This window comes from Oreochromis niloticus, linkage group LG16 (assembly GCF_001858045.2).
Source record: "Oreochromis niloticus isolate F11D_XX linkage group LG16, O_niloticus_UMD_NMBU, whole genome shotgun sequence".
Lineage (NCBI taxonomy): Eukaryota > Metazoa > Chordata > Actinopteri > Cichliformes > Cichlidae > Oreochromis > Oreochromis niloticus.
Window position 1 is genome coordinate 21,513,054 of NC_031987.2, and position 21,049 is coordinate 21,534,102.

General features: G+C 42.1%; 1 protein-coding gene across 4 annotated transcripts in view; it reads left to right on the plus strand.

Moving 5' to 3' along the window:
- The window catches only part of sox1a (SRY-box transcription factor 1a), an 82,852-nt gene that overhangs the window by 22,579 nt on the left and 39,224 nt on the right, over positions 1 to 21,049 (plus strand). The window contains exon 3 of one of the 4 annotated variants that reach the window (XR_001225118.2): positions 15,319 to 15,514. The exons of the other annotated variants lie outside the window; for them this stretch is intronic. The gene's annotated coding sequence lies outside the window, so the exon portion shown is untranslated. Of the gene's footprint in view, positions 1 to 15,318; positions 15,515 to 21,049 lie in introns of those variants that run through there. 4 annotated transcript variants of the gene reach the window in all.

Here is a 21,049-nt window from a genome sequence, read left to right on the forward strand (position 1 = left end):
GTATCCTCCCTCTCCATCACCCACCCCGACTCCTTCTCCTAACCCTACAATCCCTAACCTCTCTGTGTCGCTCTTCCCTGCTCCCCCTCCAAAAAAAACCCTCCCCACCCCCTTCCGTTGCCTGGGGGCTGATTATTTTAGTGGAAATACCGCCATCGTGTATCGCTGCCAGATTCTGCCAGCCCAAGCCTCTGCCACCCCGTCCCTCCTTCCCTCCCCGCCCCCATACCCACATCCCTCCACTTAGAATAACCAATCTGATGATGTGACAGTTTCTTTCTCCCCGTAGAAAATCTGCCTCTAACCCTTTTTCTCTCCCTCTTGCGCTTTGGATTCCATCGTTGTTTGACATGTTATGGAAGGGTTTCAGCTTCCCACCTCCGCAATCCTTATTCTATCCCAGGGAAGCGGTTGGCATGGGAATCTAATACTTGGCAAAGAGGGCAAGGATGGAGGGGAGGTGGGGTAACTTGAAAAAAAAGATCGTTTTTAACACACTCCATCTCTGTGTAGTTTTTCCTCCTGAAATATCCTCTTCATTTCTTCTTCCTTTGATTATGTGATGTTGTGTGACTTTACACAAAGTTTACAAGAAATTATAACCCCAGTGTTGTGTTTGTGTGTGCGCGCGCGTACGTGCGTGCGTGTGCATTTCTGTGAGCGCACTCGTGTTTGCTTGTGTGTCACGTAACTATGCCAATGGTCTTTGTTTCTTAGGTCGATGGTCATTAGTTGCCATGGCACTTGCAGGAGGAGAAATCAGGTCCTGTTACAAAGCTTTGATGAGAGAGACATAAAAGCCTCTTTCTTCATAACACCTAGAGTTGTAACTCAGTTTCACCCGTCAGCGCCTGCGGTGAGGCCAGCCTCAGTTTGCAGACATGTAGCCTAGGCTAAAGCGTGACTGATGGCTCACTCAGATTCCAGATTCAGAAAGCACCTAGAAAAATTTCACTTCCATGTGATGGTGGTCATTAACTAATTTTTTGTCATCATCGCCATCACGTTCTTTGTCATGCAATCATACAGTTAGAATTTGCCAATTACAGCCCGCTTATGTTGGTTTAAGGTATTTTAGGCGCAAGGTTAGCCCGGAAGAGGTTAATCAAGGCTCTCTTGTTACATTGTCTCACTTAATGTATTGCCCAGAAGTGCCTCCTCTCCCTCTCTCTGCCTCTGTCTGTCTGTTTTTCAGAATGGCTCAGCCTTGGTGGGATCTGGCCGCCTACAGATAACTGCAGTCTTTGTGCAAACCATTCTAAGCAGATACATACTGTTCCATTCAGACAGGGTTAGGTTATTTATTTGTCCATTCTGATCATTTACATGCATTTCCATCACGTGTCCTTGAACTGATATGTTTATTCAATCACAAATCTATGCACAAAGATGAATATGAAAGTAATCGTACAAAAGTGAACGGTAATTTAATCTTGCACCAATCAAGTCCTCAACTCGTGTCCAAGTCTAGAAGCAGGCCATATATATGATGCAGTATACTGCTTATTAACATGTGAGCGAGAGAGAAGATGAACGCAGATAGCCACATCTACACTGAGTTGTTTATCGGTGTGCAGTTCTTCTCAGCAATGCAGAACAGTCATGGCAGCCCCCAGTGTGAGGCTGAGCAGGCAGAGCTGTCATTGTTTAACGCCTTCCCTGATTAGTTTACTCTCGCCTGATTAGAAATTAATTAAAATGATGACACAGATCCCAGCGGAGGAGAAGTAGGAGGGGGAGGAGGTGGAGGAAAATTAAGGGCGGAAAGGGGGGTGGGAGGGAGGTGAGGTAAAGAGAAGAGAGGGTTAGTGGTTTGTTGCCGATGTCCATTGGGAAGGGGAAGTTAAGTCGGGGAGTATTTAGTGGGAGAGAGAGGGATTTGGTGTGGATTGTGTGGTGGGCAAGAGGGGGTAAGGTGTTTCGGGGGAGAAAGGGGGAGGGATGGGGGAGTGCAGGGAGTGGTGCTCTGGCGGGGGACAAACATGGCTTAATAAGTGACTCTTGTCGCAATCAGAACATCGTTTCCTCATGCATTCTAATGAGCTGGATGTCGCAGTGGAGATCAGTTCACGCTCTAATTTATTCAATATATTTTGTGTATTCACCCTGTTTATTTAATAACAGGGACTGCGCGCATTAATCAACATCTCAGTCATCATCACATCAGCGCAAAGACTCCAGAGTGAGTTTTCTCTCTGTTCTGCCTGGGTCATGTCACAGCTCCTCGGGACAACACTGCTGCCAAACATTGTGCCGCTGCTATCTTCTTCTTGGTTATTGCATCTGCAGACATGGTGAATGTTGCCACGCAAGTCAGAACAAAAGCCTTGAGTATTACATCGAGGCCTGATAACATCGTGCTTGAGCAAATATCGGTGCTGTAAACATTTGAGTGTGTATCTGAGGCTTACATGTCACTCATGGATGAGCCTGTAATTCGATCTGGTAATAATTCTCCCTGAAGTCGCACTCCTGCTATCCCACTGGAGCCCAAGTGTTTTTTCTTCTCTTTCTCACTCCCTTGTTTGTTCTGCCTTCATCTTTGCCTCGCTGAAAGCTGCGCGCTGACTCGAAGGTAAACTTTTAATCGACAGCAGGAATGTAAAAGCGCAGCCTTGTTGAGATTAGGACCCAAAGAATGCTGGATGCCAGGTGAGGTTAAACAGGACAACTTTTAACTGAACAAAAAGGTGAGGACGTAGAGAGGTGGGAACAAATACACAAGGCAATTTATAAGAGGAGCTAAGAAAACATGAAATTAATCTTAGAAGGGAAGACATCATAAAGTTGGGAAACGGGCAAAGACAGGATGTAGAATCACCTGAAACACAAGGGAAGTGACTATCAAAATAAAACAGGAAATGACTAAAATAACCTGATAGGCCTTTACCGCTAAAACCTACTCAGTTTGGCTTGGCTCAGCTCAACTTGACTGCAGTTTTTGGTTTGGGGATTTTAGAGTTTTCCATTAGGTGGTAGTTTTGTTACCTACTGGGCCGGAGTGCAGAGCAATCTGAGTCCAACCAAAAAATGTGACGTCATCAGACTACATGCCACTAATTGGCCGATCGGTGGCGTCACTCAGTGAGTCGTGAGAGCAACTCCTTCCCTAAAATCAAAAACGCCATTTTTGAAACCCAGCAATGAAGGAAAAAACTTCACAACCAGGTCCAGATGCTTGCCATCAGCTTAGCAGCAGGGTCAGAGTTAGTCTTCCACTGTCTTCTATTTTTCTGTTGTGTTTGGTCACATACAAATGACATCACGGGACTTTCCACCGCATTGCTTTAATGACCCCAAGCACATTCGGGTGGTACTCAGTTGTAATGTAAAATGACTGAAACCGAGTAGAGTGGTTGAAGCGAGTCCAGCTGAGAAGGTCCTAGTGGAAAAGAGGAATTAGAGACACAAATAAGAAGATGCAGCAGACAAGAGGAAATACTAAGAAACACAAGGAGACAAACTAGAGAATAACTACAAAACCCCTTAAACTTAAAGTTTATTCCTCTAATCAAACAGCTGCTTTTCCTTTTACCTTAACACCATCATTTTGTCTTGTCTTCTTTTGCACCTTCATGTTTTCCCCTCGCCTTCTTCTTATTCAAGTCATAATGTAATCAAAATAGTAGGGGATGTGCCGTAGGTGCCTGTGAGTGTGCATATGTGTGCCTCTGGGCCTTGCAGTGTGGAGACTAGTGGGTTTCCCATAGTGATGTGGGCCCGTGGTTCTCCTGGTAACCTAATTGGCATGTGTTTCCTGGCGGGTCTTATTGTGGCCTCTCCTAATCACTGTCCCCAGCCCTAACAAGAGCGGCCTACAGTATTGCAGCAGCACTGAAGGAGCATGTCTTTTGTTGTTTTATTTCTTTCTCTTTCTTCCTCTTGTCTGTCCTCATCCCCCTCGTCCTAACAGAGGGGCTCGTTGAGAAGGCCTGATTACCACAGTCAGATCCTGAAATGCATGTATTTGTGCGTGCGTGTGTGTGAGAGAGAGAGAGTGCACACCAAAATACATGTGTATATGAATGAGCTTACCATTCCCCCCCACACTAAAACCAGTTGGTTTATTGAGGCAGACTCCTGCCCAACTGAGCATGTAAACCCTAATTGGGAAATGCTTTAAATAATTTCTAATTAGTACAAGTGTGGTAATAATTGGCTGGGTAATCTGAGGATTAATTAGCGGTGTTGTGGATGTGTGTTAGTGAGTGACTGTGAATGAGTGCATGCATGTGTGCTCCATGAGCACGTGTGTGGGTCATTGTGCATGCGTGCATGTGCGTGTGTGTCTGTATGTTCGCCCACAGTCAGGCCTGGACGGGCGGTTGAATAGACCCCAGGTTCTGCAGCTTGCTAATGGAATCCTGTCCTCTCAAGGAGGTCTGTGGAGGAGGGAGGCCAAGACAGAAGCACCTTTGTTGGCCAAGTTGTACTGTGGGTGGCCCCCCCTGCCTGCAGTCCCTCATTTGTATCACGGTGGGCATCCACCCCCTCTCTTATGACCCCCACCTTATTTAACAGCTAACCTCGCCTCTACCTCCCCCTTCACCTCGTCCAGCCATCCCAGCTCTCGCCCCCACCCCTCGGCGTGCACACTGCTCTCATCTTCTTTCTTTGGCTAAATGACACGTTTTATTTTCTTTGACCCAATATGCTCCCAAGCCCGGCTGTTGCTCCCCCTCTTCCCGTTTTTTTTGTGTTTTTTTTTACCTAGCTGTATTCTTCTGCCACTTTCTCCTCTCCAGTCACGTTCACCCTCTTCTACCCTCCTCCACATCTTCTCCCCTCTCCCCATCTTCCTGTGAAGGAGAGGGCGAGCAAGCGCTGGGGCTCTTGAGTTGTGTACTTCCACCTGGTCTACCCTCTAATTACTGCATCCTTTCTTTTGAAAAAAAAAGAAAGAAATGGAGGAGGGAAAAAAAGAAGGAAATGAAGAACAAGAAGACTACAACCACTTGTTGCTCCAAGCATTGGTTTTATAACACTCCCCACTGAACTGGTATCATTTGGTTTAGGATTTCTTTTTTTAAAATTTCTATAAAAGCTTTACTTTGGAGAACATTTCAAGCAATGTGCTGTAAAGGATCTCTCTGCCATACTTATTTCCTCCTATATATTATTAAGACTGCGCTCAGAAGTTTTGCCATCTCTGCTGTCATGTTGCAAATCGTTCTTCCTGCCTCACCGTCACCTTCTACCCGCCTTATCTCACTCAGTCACTCGCTTTCTCTGTGACAGATGGTTCTTGAGGCCATACAAATGGGAAGCAGTAAGCAAGTAAACAAACAAGCTGGGATCAATATCCCGGGAGACTAATTGAACAATGTCACAAACAATTTTGCTCCAGCCTGCTCTTAGTCATTTGTTTCACACGGCTCTCACCAAGCTTCAAAAGTACAGCTGGCAGGCAAGGCAGTGTGATCAAATATGTGTTAGGGCCACTCCCAAATATGTACTCACAATAATCCAGAGGTTGCAAACAGACGATCATATTTGAGAAGACGTGCTTTCTTTTAATGTTTAGGCCTTTGTGATTTGGTGTGCCTTGTAAAGTTTTGCAGTATGCACCAGTTTTATTTCAGATCAGTCATGTGAATGTGTGCATTGCTGATTCGTTTGAGCAACAATTCATTTTTTAAATTTTTGCACATCACTTGCTATTTTCTAACATTTCTTATTTCCACTCTCTCTAAACTTAGCATCTACTAATCTTGGACCTTTCTCTGCTTTATGGTGCTTATGTGACTGATGACACACACACACACACACACACACACACACACACACACTGATTTAGCTAATGGTGCTCCAAGGTGCTTATCGCTTCCTTGCTAATCTGGCTGGCGAGATGCATTTACAAAGGTTGTAGATTTATTACAGACGCATCTCCCTCCACAGTTAACACACATATGGGGAAGATGTGGGTTTTACAGTGGGTTTTAAACTGTTCCCATTTTCTCAGTGATGTATACTCAATCCATGAGGCTAGTCCCGGGGCCTGGCCCATTCTCTGACATTTACTGGGCTGGTACAAGGACGTACCCTTTCCCTTCCCCTCCTCTTCCTCCCATTCCTCCCAGTTAATCAGACTGGTGTGAAAAGGAGGCTGATAAGCCCATTGTCTGGCTGACAATGTCTTGGTGATAGGCCCGTAGTGGCCAACTGGATGGTGTTCTGTCCCTTCTCCTCCTGCATCAACCCATCCCATATTTTCCTTGCCCTGAACCTTTCTGTTCTCACCCCTCCCCTCTCCTCACCCTTTTATCAGCCCTTCTTCACCCTTTTCTCAAAACTCTTACCCCCCTCTGCCTCTGCCATGTCTGTAACCCCCACTCCCCCATGCAGTCCCAAGCTTTCCCTCGCTGACCCCTCTCTTCTTTCCCCTTTCTGCTCACCCTGCTCTTCCCTCTTTTCCATAGAGTGGCGCAGAGCCACCAGAGGGAACTCATTAGTGCACTGCTCCCAGGTTAATTGGCTAGCTCAAAGAAAAGGACTGAGAAAGAAGAAATGAATGAGAAGAACACCCACTCTGTCCAGGGAGAAAAGAGAATCGACCGGTGTGTTTCTCACACTGGCAGCTCCTCTAAACAGTGATGCAGCTGCTGTCAGACCAGATGTGATCCTCTCCTACTGATTAGCACCGCAACTTTGCTAACAGTCCATGCAGAGGGGGGCAAGGCCTTGGCCTCAATTGTTGGATTTATCTACCGTGGAACTATGTAACAAATCTGTAAGGCGCCCCATGTGACAGGTTCATATTTCTCCAAGAAAAGAAAAACGATAATATCAAACTGAATTGAAAGTGTTATCTGCTGGCTATCTGGACGAGTCTATGCAGAGATGGCGACTGCAGACTGCGCACGCATCCGTGCTTTCACATGTCCATAAGAGACTCACCAGAGAGTGCTTCAGTGCCCTGGAGGGCATGGCACGGCCCTCTATGTCCTAAGAAACAGAGGAAAATGACTCTTGAGGGAGTGTGTGGTAGGAGTGGTGCTTATGACAATACCAGGAGTGTGTGAGTGGAGTCTGGAGTGCTGTCCACTCTTTAATTAACTACACCACTTCCTGTCACCTTGGGCAACCAGCACATGTCAGCCAGATAACAACTGGCCGCAAATTGTCAAAACAACACTAAATAAATCAGGATCGTGTTACATCAATTGTGGGATTTGCTTGTGTTTGGCAAAAACCTTATTGTCACGATGTTAACGAAGATATTTTTACATAAGTGATCTGCATCTTTGCAATGGACGTGTCTAAATTTAGTAGTAGCACAAACAATCTGATGGTAAATACTTTACATTGTAAATTAACTATAGTTGTAAAATTACAATTTCAATGGCAACTTTAGTAGTTTTAATGATAAGTTTCTGGGCATAACTCATATGGCCATCAGGAATTTGCTCACAACTTGAGTAAATAACTTTGTCGATGCATTTCAACCCTACAACAACAGAATTCTGGAAATTTGGGGTTTAGTTCACTTTGAATCTTTATCTTTCTGCATCAACAAGAATACAGAAAACACAAACACACTAAAAATACATTCAGTAGTCATTAATAGTCCTGGTCTTACATATGTAATGTGACTGATAATACACTCCTTGAGAAAAAAGCAAGCAGCATACATTCTAATAGCTGTATACAGCATTTGAAGCTTTAAGGTGAAAAAATATGTGGACATTTCTTTGGATCTAATTTTTCTAAAAGTAAATCTCTGACAGGAAGAGAAGATGTCAAATTCCTCTGAAGGAGGATTTCCCGAACTCCCATAATTGCTTTCTGTGTCATTGTCCAGCTACAAATGCCTGACAAAGAAAGACGCTGCTCACCGCTGATTTACTCATATCTTAAAAATGTTGCCCAGTGGATTTCTGTTTTGCCACCAAGTCACCGTGGACAGGACTGATTCTGCAATAAAACGGCAAAATAGCAACTTTCTCTTCAACTTTCTGTCAACACGTTTGGAAAAAATACAGTGTTCATATATTCAATTTCTCTCTCTTTTATGTGCGAAAGCCAGGAGGGTTGGACCGAAAACCTTACAATTACCGGGCAGCCCGGCTCTATTACCTGTTATGTAAATACCATATTATTGGTCGAGGATTTTTAAGGCTGAAAATTATAGAGAAATATAGAGTTGGGAGTATGGGACACGGGAGGCCTGCGTAAATAACAAACAAAGCTCTTTTTCTCTGTCTCTCCCTTTCTTCTCTTTTTCTCACCAGCGAGATGATAACAGGATCAGTGGTTCGCTGGGCTTCAGCCAGCACAGGGATCATATTCATATGAGAGGGGTTGAGACTCTCTCCAGACTGCACCTAACGGAGTGGGGCGGATTAGGAGTAGGGATAGCAACAGCATTAGTCACAGGCTCATCTTTTGCCGTCTTCACTTCTCTTCTGGCTGTGTTTCGGTTTGTTGGACATCACTGCTTGTAACACCCCCCCACCTCAGCACCACCACTAACACACACACATGCACAGCATAGACACACACATCATACTCACCTCCCCCCTTGTCTTTTCAGCTGAGAGAGAAAGCAAAAAGCAAGACAGGGGGGCACTGCATAGATTCGCTGCCATTGTGTGTCAATCATTCTGCGTGTGTGTGTGTGTGTGTGTGTGTGTGTGTGTGTGTGTGTGTGTGTGTGTGTGTGAGAGAGAGAGAAAGAGAGAGAGAGCTCTTGCCTCCAGTGATTAGCTCTGTCAATGCTGGGCTCTTGCTGCTTACAGAATAATACAGTAAGGCCTTGAGGAGCAGGAGGGAGAGAAGAGGAAGGCGGTATGCCTGTAGGCCTGCCGGCTCAGCGGTCAATGGTTTGTGTTATTGAGTGTGTATACCTGTGCTTGTGTGCGTGTCTGTGTGTGTGTGTGGGTGTGAGACAGAGAGAGACTGTGTTTACGCATCTGTCTTCTGGACTATCTGTTTGTGTGGGAGAGTGTATTTTTGGAAGCGAATTCAAGCTGAGTTGCTTGGTTTTGTTAGACAACGCATGAAATAAGAGGTGGATGTCTGAGCCTCAAAGGACAAAATCTGAGCACCTGAAAAGGAAAATAATTAGTGCAGTCAGATCACACGCACACAATGGCCACTTCTTCATCCACTGGTCAGTTAGCTGTACACGCCCTTCCCCTCTCTCTCTCTCGCTCTCTCTCAGTTTCTCGTTATGTTTTGCAGTCTTGCTCTCTCTTCTCCTCTGAGACACACACACACACACACACACACACACACATATATGCACACATCTTTTTGCTCATGTCATAAGTGGGTGTGCAGAGTATCGCCTTGAGCTGCAGATGAACATGAAATAAACACAAACTAGGGTAGTGACAGTTTTAAATCGGCTTTAGATCACTATGAAAGGTAAAGGATTAGGATGCTTTTTCAGTCCTGAGGAGATAGGACACAGTCTTGGAGGAGAGCCCACTCCTCTCAGCCCACTGCGGGCCGGGTGTCTATCTTCTAATCTTCTAAAGCACTCTTACACCATTTGCATGTAATATGGCCTACATAATAGTTAGCATATGCCCATCTATATAGGCCATGCAGAAAAGGCTTTGGAAAATGATTGGAGAACAGTTTTTTTTGTGCAATCTGTCATCGATTTCACCAGTTTCTGCTTCATTTCTATTTTACCATCCAGATTGCAAATTGTACTTATGATGCTGTGTTAATTTTTTTTAAGTGCAGCTCCTATTTAACAGCTATATTTTTATATTCACATAACAAAATTTAGGAAGCAATTAATGCGCTCCTGTGTTTGGCCTTCAAATCCTTAAATTCTCCTATATGTGCTATTTATTATTTCACTGCTGATTCTGGCAGTTTAAAAAAAACAAAAAAACAAACAGGTTAAAATTCTCCATAATAAGGGACAGCCTTAAATTCTCCATTTAAGGCTGTCATTATGATATAAAGAATTCTGCAACAGATAACATTTTTATTTACATAATTTGTAATATTTGATTAATTTTCTTATCAAACGGGGCCAAATAATGACAAAAGTTTTATCTGCTGCTTTCAAAATAAACCAGGTTATTTTATTTAATCCGTGTTTAATGAATGCTTCCTATCTAATCGCTCTAATTGTGAATATATAAGCCACCGTGTAGGCCGTGCACTTGGTTTTTTTTCTGCCTTCCGTGGGTTTTGTCAGCTTTTTTTTCTTCTTAAAAAAAACAAAAAACAAAAAAAACGTCCCGGGAAGACGTTTTTCTCTCTATCTTGCGCGTGTGTGCGTGTGTGTTTTTCCCTTTCTCCTCTTATATGCTTTCTCTCAGTTTCCCTTTCGAGTGCACGGAGGGAACTCGCAACAAAATCAAATTAAATTTTCTATTGAAAATGTTGCTCTTGTTATTCAGATGCTGCTTTGGGGTCTTTTGTGTGATTCTAATTATTCTCCACTATCAGGACGGTCCACAGGGTAATTAGTCACTTCTCACCAAAGTCCTCCCTGCATCCTCAGATTCTTATCACCACAACTGTGACATTTTAAAAGAGACATTTTTGTCTCTTTTATGATAGCATTGAGTTTTTTTTTCTTCTTCCCCTCTTCATTCGTGTCCGCTTATTTTAAGCAATTTGGTGCCACAGTGCGCATAAATAGCCACTGCTTTCCGTAAATGCACCTGTTTTTTTCCCCCCTTTTTTCCCCGGTGGTGTCGTGTTGGAGGCGACACTGCAGCCCGTGTTGGAGATCCCGTTTTGTGGACAAGCACAAACATTCCTCCGTAACAATCAGAGCCATAATGCCGTGTATAGGAACAGTGTCCTGAAATCAACAGGCGCCGGTGAACAGGTGCTCCGGCCACCGCGAGAGGTCCATAGCAGAAGGGCATTTCAGCGTGGCCCTGGTTGACAATGAATTGCAACACTTACACTTTGGTGGTGGTGGTGGTGATGATGGGGGGACTGGTCACTTGCAGGGGTCCTAACAGTCTTTTTAACGGAAGAAACAGACTCTGTCGAATATTTTTATCAGGCAAAAAAAAAAATAAAAAAATAAAAAACAAAAAAACCTTGAATATATAATAGGGGGATAAAAATCTGTAAAAACAAGATGGAGACCTTGAGATATTTACATAATCAGACAGCATAAAAATATTTATTTATTTTTGGCCTAATAGAGTTCTTTCCTTCATCTTTTTCCCCCCACACTTTAAAAATTGTTGCTTCAAGTCCAAATCTTTGCCTATGTTTCCTGATATTTAATTGCTGAAAATCGACTCTGCTGCTGATTGTTGCACAGCGGGACGCGATGACCCCCCGTCCCCCCCACCTCCACTTCCAAGCATTTATTTTATTTCTGGTTTATGTGTTTCCTTCTGCTATTTTCGGGAGAATTTTAATCTTAAAGCCTGTGCAGTGTGGACTAATAATGCCTTTGTTTAGTCTGTGATTAGACATGGCCACCTCGTACCTCTTAGTTGTAATTTAAAAGAAAACTTTTTTTTTTTAATGACAAAATTGATTCCTTTTTTCAGATGCAGCATCAAAACCACTTCCAAAGCAATTTTACAGCATTTTTTTTTTTTTTTACATATATGTGCTTTACTGCTTTACTGGATGCATCAAACCTCTTTCCCCCGCAAACCCTATTGCTCATTTGTGCCACCTGTAGGTTGTGACCTTCGGGGGGAGTGAGTGCCTCATAAAAGCACTGCAAGCATGTAGAATAATATCCATGTCAAATAGTGTGGTGGCTTTAAGGAAGCTGGTGAAACATGATTTACGCCCATTAAATAATTAAGAAAAATAGCACAGGGAGGAAGGAAACAGGAGACAGAATGGGGGCAGGCAGCAATGGTCAGATCAGCAGATCTTGGTCCAGGCTGACAGCTGAATCAGTGATGACTTACCAAATGAAGATGAAGTGATAACAAAATAATCACGAGTGCGTCTGTGATGCAGCGAGTCTGGCGTGTCATGTCTGTGTCCGTGTGCCTGCAAACATCAATTTATTTGTGTTTAACGCACTGCCTAGCAAGTGTTGATAATATGTGATTTTTGGTAGTTTTAGAAAGAGAGAAAGGAAAATGGAGAGTGGTGGTTGTGCCGGGGTGATGGGTGGGTGGGGTGGGGGTGTTTTCTAATCAGAGTCACTGTCGTTTTTGTTGTCACCTGCTCCCAGACAGACAAAGTGGCATTTCCTGACTGTTCCCATCCCCGTCTGAGTTATCTGACACCCAAAAATACGGCTATGGGGAAGCAGGGAGACGAGGCACCACAGCCTTATCCCGGTAAGGAGATGGCTTCTTATCAGATCAGGCTAGGAAGTTTATTTTATGGACTAAATCTGGATAGAGGGGATAAAGAAATGACACATCCCTTGCGGACACAAAGAGAGAAGGAGATTAGTCCTCCAGCAGCATATATGGCTTTAGTTCAACCTGACAGGCAGCGGATTGAAAGGTCATGAAATAATAATCCCCCTATTCTTCTGCTCTAATCCTACGAGGGTGTGTTTCACTATGGGAACGTATAGGCTGAGGCTATGTGCTGCAGGGTGGATGTTCATTTTATGTTGTCACTGTATTTAGATAGGCATCCAACACTGATTTAAATTAATTAGACTAATTATGATTGAAGTGGGGTTTTTATGATGGGTGTTACTGCCAACACGTCTGTGTCTGGCTTTTAGGCATTCCCCCCCCCCCCCCCCCCCCCCCTTCTGTTTTTGTAATTTAAAGTTGTACATATGCTAGAGGTTGTTTTCTGCATGTTTGACTTTTTTATGAGACAGATTGAAGGTTAAAGGGACATTACAAAACTCTCCCATCACCAGAAGGCTCTCGCTTCTCCGCCTCGCAAACATTAAGCATCAGGTGTGACGCAAACACACGCTTCAGTCCACTGTGTATGTGCGTGTGTCCAAGTATGTGCATGATAAAAAGGGAGAGATTATACGGTTAGAAAAGTGTGGTCCAGCCCAGTGTGTGTGTGTGTGTGTGTGTGTGTATGTGTGTGTGGGCATTTATTATGTGTTTGGAGAGTGGTGGGTATAGACGTGAAGGGAGAGGGTAGAGTCTGTCCAACAGCCTGATAATCAAGCATCGAAAATGAGAGAAATTCAGTGCAAACTAATGTGTTCCACACAATTACTCGATTAATAATTCTTATTCCATTATAGTGCCATGGAGACTCAGAGAGAGAATGAGGGAGACGGTGGGAGAGAGATTTTCTGAAACAGGGAAGGAGACAAGAGAGGGAGGCGGGAGGGAAAAGAAAGAGAGAGAGAGAGAGAGAGAGAGCACATCAGGCAAGAGATCTGCAGTGGCTGTATATTTCCCAATGCCTAGTTAAGGCTGCAAGGCAGGGGTCAGGAAACTTAATTATAGCGTAAGTGGATAGAAACTGCAGAATGATAAAGAGAAACATGCAGACAGATTGGAATGGCAAGGACAGGTTTAATACTATCTTCTCCTGTCTGCTTCCCTCCCACAATACAAGCCAGACCTGCAATCACACAGGGAAACAGCCCATACACCCTGCCTGACAATAACACTAATGCATATCAAAATTACATACTCCACAACTGCAAGGCATTTTGCATGGCCACTATTACTTTCCAATTTTGTGAGTTCAAGAAAATACATATCCCATGTAATGGTGATATCAGAGGAGTGTATTTCCATGCTCTCTCTCGTGTGTGTGTGTGTGTGTGTGTGTCATGGCTTCTGATAAGCATTCACCTGTGGTTGAACAAAAGTTATTAAAACATATCTACACTGACGGAGCAGCTGAATAAATAATCTGGCTTTTTTTTCTTTCTTTTTTTTAATTTTCACTCCAACATTAATTCTTCATCTTCTCGTCTATTTATTTCCCTTAATATCTCAACGTGCAGATTTTTTTTCTTTTTTTCCCAGAAAGCCCATGTGTGTCTTGTAATTCCGCATGTCTTGATTTGGATTTCAAATCACTGGGGCTCAATGGGTGTCCCAATACGCCACTGTCCGTTGTGTGAGCTTCGCAATCTATTTGCACTGTATAAGATTTGCATATCTGCTGCTCATGAAGCAAGGCTTTAATTTCCTCCTGCTGGAGATAAACATCACCTTGTTGGAGCAGATGGGTAGAGGCAGGATGGGGTCAATGAAGAAGAAGCAGGACAATGGCATTGGTTCAGGCACTGAACGGGCAGAAGTAATAAAATTGCACAATTTCCATACGATGTCCTTTTTTGGGGGGATAAATTAGGATCAAATGTGATATGAGGGGATGCTGCAAAATTCAGTGGAGGAAAGAACATTTTGATTCCTGCCTCTTGAGTACATACAAGACAAAATTTGTGATTGTTTGTGTATTCCCGTTTGGTAAACTACGTTTTAAAGTTATGGACATGTGATCCCCAAAAAAGGTCTTCAGACCATGATTTTTAACTGTAATTTGTTATATTTCCAGTTAGCTTCCATATATATGATCATCTTCATATACTTTGTCTCTGTCAATATCTATATTGAGTATAATTAATAATCTCCATTGAACTAGAGTCTATTTCTTGCTACTGTTGGCATATTGTACTGATCGCAGTAGACGAGAGGTGCCACATTTCATGAATTAGAGTGTCAACTAAGCACCTTTCTTATGACAATATTGGACACAATGGAAATGATTAATTAGCCTCAAATAGATGGAATTTAATCAGTGCCTGAGCTGGAATTCAGTCCACATTTAAGGAGGTAAATTGGATGTAAGCTTGGACAAAGTGAACTTTTCATTTTTACTTTAACTTACATCATGTGCATTGTGGGAGGTCACACATTGTTCAGCAGCATTTGTATTAGAGGGGGGAGACCGGGATATAGCAAGAATAGTTTCTGAATAGTGAGCAGCTCATGCGGGACTTATGTAAACCACTAGTTATTTGGATGTGGAAACGTTGTAATTAAAGTACTTCTACAGGGGATTGCTCTGCTTTCTGCCTTGGGGGGAGCCGGGCAAGGTTGGGGGGTTACAATAGGTTAAAGGGGTGGGGTGTGTGTGTGTGTGTGAAGAATGGAACACTCCAGTCTTTTATTAGCTTGTGTTATCTAATATTTATTTATTTATCATAGACACCAATGCAAATCAGGAGTTATGGAGCCTGCTAATGACACCGACAAGAGTAATTAATTAAAAAGCAGAGGTGCGTGTGCCCGCACGCACGAACACACATTGCACATACGTGGACCCTCATGTAACAAGTTCATCTAATTTTCACAACACACAGTCGGATAAGATGACAAGAGGGAGGAAAAGGCAAGAAATCTGCATCACAGTGTTAATTTAATCAGACTTCAGTAATACCTCTTCTTTTCCCTCTCTCCCCAGGCAGCTCGCGGTTTCTCTGCTAGCTTGAGGAGAAGATGAAGGGAGCTTTCAGCCTCTTAGAAGATGAGGGTTAAAGAACGGAGAGATTAAGGAAGTGAGAGAGCGACTGAAAAGAGGACTGGGGATTATGTCATCTACAATTGATGTGCTCTCTTAATGTACCTTTAAACATGTGCCACTGGGGCCTGCTTTTATAATGTCTATTCACACATGGGAAGGGGTGGGGTGGGGGGTGTTGAAGTATTAACCCAAAAATACTTTGCAAGAGATGTGTGGCTCATGTATTGATAGTAGTTATCAGGGTTTATGTCACTTTGATATGTATACAGCATGTGAGAAATCGTCTTTGTCAAAGGAAGTCCATTTCTGCTCAGTTTCCCATACACTGCCATGCATTGTACTGATCTCCATATCAAAAAGAGATCCTTTATCGAGTGATCATAAGGACAAAATGTGTCTTTATTCCGCGTCTTCTGCTCAAATGAAAATGTTCCTGCAATCTGGTCCAACTTGGACTATGAGCAAAGGATTTATTAAATTGATTCTTCTCTTCTCGCTCGAAGGAATTGTCTCTCAAATTGCTGCTTGTCTCAACAAAATGACAGCGGAGAGTGTCTGTGGAAGATCTACAGATCTTATCCACACGAATGTTATGGGGTTAAGTGTACTTGGAGGTGTGTGTGTGTGCGTATACTGTATCTGTGTGCACGTACGCTTGTCTCCGTGTCTGTAGTGTGTGCAATCATTCGATTAAATCCACAGCTATCACTAACGGGATTAGCTGAGTGGACAGCAGAAGTCTATCATTGCTTATTGATTTCCTCTGATTCCCATCAGCCCATCAGGGCAGGACATTCTGTGAGTGGCCCCAGTGGGAATCACTGCTACCGGCCGGGGTTAATGTATTGTAGCTAACATATCTGAGAAGGTTCAAAGCAGGCACCAATCTTTCTGTGTCAGGAAAAGTCGAATAAGTCAAAGCTATCAGGGGCAACAGATGCTTCTGTCTCTTCCTCTTCGGTGTAAAATATACTCTGACTCTATCTCGAGTGAACTACTTGGCGTCGAGTCGGATCAATTGAGTTTTAAGACAGCAGTGTTGAGCAACAGTAAACAGAAAGAGTGTTCTTTTCTTTCCTATGGCCATTTTTTGTGTGTGAAACGAAACAGTGAAAGTATTGGCATTTTTTCATATCCTCGGCGAGATCTTTCCTGTTTAACCCTAAAGCGCGGGGTTAATTGAATGGTGAATTGCTTTGTGCTGTAGTCACGCTGAAGATTCCACAGCATTTGAAAACTTAAAAGACAAAATACAATAACCCATACAGACCAGTCACAGCTATTTGTGGTCCCCAGGTGCATTCAGCTCGATTTTTTAATTAGGCTGCGTGTCACCTACAGTGCAGCCAGTGGCATACCCTGGGAATTATGGACATAGCTAAGATAGCTTTATCTCTACAAAGAAGTAAAAATCAAACCTTAAAGAGTATATATATTTCTGCCTGACTCCTTCCAGCCATTTTATTTTAAAGATCCAGCATAGAAATTGCAGTTCAAACAGTAATGCAAAGGTTTTCTGATGCTATATAATTAACATGACTCTGCATGGCTGACTCTGCATCTCTCAGACCTGATGATACAGCTGGGCACATTGGATAAGTCTGTTGTAGGTCCAATAAAGAATAGGCTAAGCTGGGCTTTCTTAGCTTAGTTGCGATGACCTAATTAGCCTCATATGGCCATTTTTAGTTTGAATTTTCCAAATAATATTTTCGTGGTATCTAATTATGTCCTCATGAGCATAATTAGATTCCCTGTTGAAAAGAGTGAGTCAGCCAAAAACATTTTTTTACTAAGCACAGCAACTTCCATAACAGATCGGAGGCTTAATATAGATTTTAACTCTGAGGAGTGCAAATGTGTTTGATCAGCAAAATATAGATAACTATTTTGGCATAATATGTGTTTCTAAAAAAAAAAGTCACTTGTATTGATAACACACTTAACCAATGAAAAACTCTTGATGGTCAGACGGCATTAGCAAATTAAATAAAAGCTTATAAGGCCAAAAACAAGAGGCAAAAGGGTTATACAGGTCGTTTGTGCACAAGATTTCTCTTTTGCTTGTGACTGAAATTGTCTTGCTGAAACAAACAAGGCCTTCCCTGAAGATGCTGTCTGGACGGTACCATATGTTGTGTCAAACACTGTATGTTTAGTCAGTCATCTAGGACATCTTCAAAGATGTGTGAGTTTCCTATACCATTTGCACTATTGCACACACTGGATTTTGCCGGATTTTGCACTGTGCTCTGAAAACAAGCAATACATTCTCTCTCCTCTTTAGCCCAGAGGATCATGGCATCCATGATTTTCCTTTTTTTCAAACTCGCTCCAATCCTGGTCAAGAGAAGGCAGCAGTGGATTTTGAATTTTAGTGAATGTTTTATTTTCTTGTTTCCCCAGAAAGTTTCTTCCTTGTTTTCTACCCACAGATCTTCTAAATTCTTTGAATCTTGTAAAATATAACGTGAGATATAATGTGCCGTGATATTTTAAAATGATCATATATGTTACAAAAAGAATGAAAATTTCTCAGTTAAGTATTTTATGTGTTGCACCATTTTCAGTTAAAATATGAGTTTTTAATGATCTGTCCATGATTGCATTCTGTTTTTATTTACACTTTGCACAGCCTCTTTAAAGTTGTACACCTTTAAAACTCAGTTTTTAATTACCTCCATTTTTCTCTGTCACAGCTGACAGCACCGCTGTCTTCTTTCCTTAGGAGTAAGAGATGGAAAAAAATAGAGATGCTAACAGAGGATAATAATCTAGGGGAAGCTGACAGCAGTTCACCCTCAATGGTTCAGATGTCAAAGGCTAAAAGAGGGTCACAGAAATTAATAATAACGTTTGTGAAAAGGCGAATAAGACATGTTCGAGGTTTAAAGCTGTACCTCCGGATGCAGCTGTGACAGGACCATAAGAATTAGTCCAATTAAAAGTGGTAATTGCTTTGCTAATTTCTCCGATTAATTTCTCAGAGTATAGGAAAGAGTGGGAGCATAATTGGCGAAATGCTTTAACCCTTCAGTGTCTTAATTTCTTCCCTTACCTCCTCTTTACTGATGTCTGTGCTCTCTGCATAATAGCTCATCTGAGCTTCCCAACATTAAGTCGTCACCTCTGATTTTTCTTGAGCTTCAAAAATATCAGAGTTATTAGCTTTTTTCTGAAACTTTTTCCTCTGAATGTTTTGTCACAGCCTGTTGGTTTATAATAAATGGCAACTGCAGTCTAATAGTGGGATATATAGCAAGTAAATTCATTTATTCTTTATCATCACGGCAGACAATTAAAATGTAAGGCCCTTCATATTTTTAAAAGAAAATAAAGAGCCATGAAGCTCTCACTATTCTCGATTTTCCATCTTTCAAAATAGCAAAAGAGAAAAATTTATACATAATTGTGGGAATGTATTTGTGGGTGGTTGAGTGACATCTGAAAAAAACAAGGAGACATACCGTCACCTACTATGGTGCACTAGTGAATGTGGCAGGTCATAGCCTTGTTGCTTTTAGTCTAATACAAGACATTTCACCCTGTTTCACAGAGCTGATATAGCATCTGTTATGCATCACTAACAATGTAAGTTCTTTTTGAAAGGATTGACATCTGGGAGGCGTCATTGAAGTTGTGACACATTCATGTCACATTGGAGTAATTTAATAATAATGAGTTTTAGATATGTAAATGGTGTTCACATTTCAAAATTCTTTTTGTGAAAGCTGTCGTATATGCAATCTGAAAACCAAACAATCATATATGCAAAACCTGCAGTTCTTTCCCTGGAAAACACTGAAGCTATGCAATGTGCTCCATTGCACAACGGAGGGGGTCTACGGTGTGTGATAATTGAGACCATTGGTGGTGATAACACCTGAAAAGGTTTACAAAGCTCCATTTAAAGAGAAGTTATGTGCCTTTTGATTTAATTATATTTATATAGTACAAAATAATAACAACAGTCTAGAGTTACTTTATATTAAAAAGGTAAAAACCCTGCACCATTATAGATAGAGACCCAATAAGAAAATGATAAAAGTCTCCCCTGTGAGAATGCATAAAGCTAGACAGAGTCACAGGGTATCCCTAGGAGGGCTCAAGTTACACACGAGGCTAAGCAACAATTAGCATTATCATTCAAAAGACAACCTACTAATAAAGTGATACAAAATATCTACAGTATGCTCACAGAACACTCAGAATTGCATATTCATGCTGAATAAGGACCTTTTTTTTGTTCTTAAAAGTCACATTTCTTTGTGGCATGGATTTAAGTAGATATAGAAAACACTGACATACTGACATAACTGGATGAAGTAATTTCTGTGTAACTCTCCCCTCTATGACATCTTCTGTTATATTATGATCTGGTGACTACATGAGGGCAGTGAAGTCCATTGAACTCTTTGTCATATTTATTTGAATATATTTAAAGGAAACTTTTGTTTTGTGATTGTGTCTCATCTGCTGACAGTAGCCATTAGCTTAGCAGAAATACTAGCATTGGGTTTTCACACAAAGATTGGTCCTGCTGGTGGTTAAAGGTGGGTCCAAGGATTGATACTGTGGATGCCATCCATTAATTTCCCTTCTGCTCATTCAGTTCAGAAAGACAGACAACCTTACCCTAACGTAACCCAACCTTACCCCTCTTAACCGCATTCTTTGGACTGTGGGTGGAAGCTGGAGTACATGCAGACTCCATACATAGAAAGCCAAACCTTCTTGCTGTGAGGCAACAGTGCTAACTACCAAACCACCCTGCTGTCCACTGCGAATGCCATATTCAATTACATAGCCTTGTGTTCTTTACTGGGCTCGTGTTTTTTCTCCAGTCAAACTAACCCCAGTAACAGCATGCCTTTGGACTGTGGGAGCTGTACACAGAGAGAGAACATGGAAACCCCTCATGTAAAAGCCCCGGGCGAATGTTGTGTTTGAACTAAGGACCTGCTTGCTGTGAGACTAAAGTGCTAACCATCTCAACACTGCACTTTTTAATTTTTTTGTTAAGTTCTATTCAGTTCAGATTTATATATACAGCGCCAAATCACAACAACAGTTGCCTCGAGGGGCTTTATATTGTAAGGTTGACCTTACAATAATACATACAGAGAAAACCCCAACAATCATAAGACCCCCTATGAGCAAGCACTTTGCCGACAGTGGGAAGGAAAAACTCCCTTTTAACAGGAAGAAACCTCCAGCAGAACCAGGCTCAGGGAGGGGCGGGCATATGCTGAGACTGGTTGGGGTTTCTCAATAATAAAAAAGGAAAAAAGGCAAAAGTTTGGCCACAACATGGCCAATACTTATGCAATTCTGAAAGCATTATATATATAATCATATGACCCCCTATGAGCAAAGACTTTGGCCCATACAGCAGGAGATAAAAGATGACTTTTATATGTTACAGAGATTTCTGCCTCATGTGTAGCTGTTTCTAAATTATATGGCTCATGTTTTTCTAAATGAAGACACATGAGCCAGTGTGTCTGGGCCTCATTAATAGTTTCTGGACAGCAATGGATTTTTATGGTGCATGAATTGGATACAAGTCTTAGATAGGCAGCCAATACTTGTTAGTGATATCAATCAGTTGACTGTAGGAAAGCTGTAAAAAAAAAAAAATCAGAATTACCCTTTAAGAATTAAATACCTA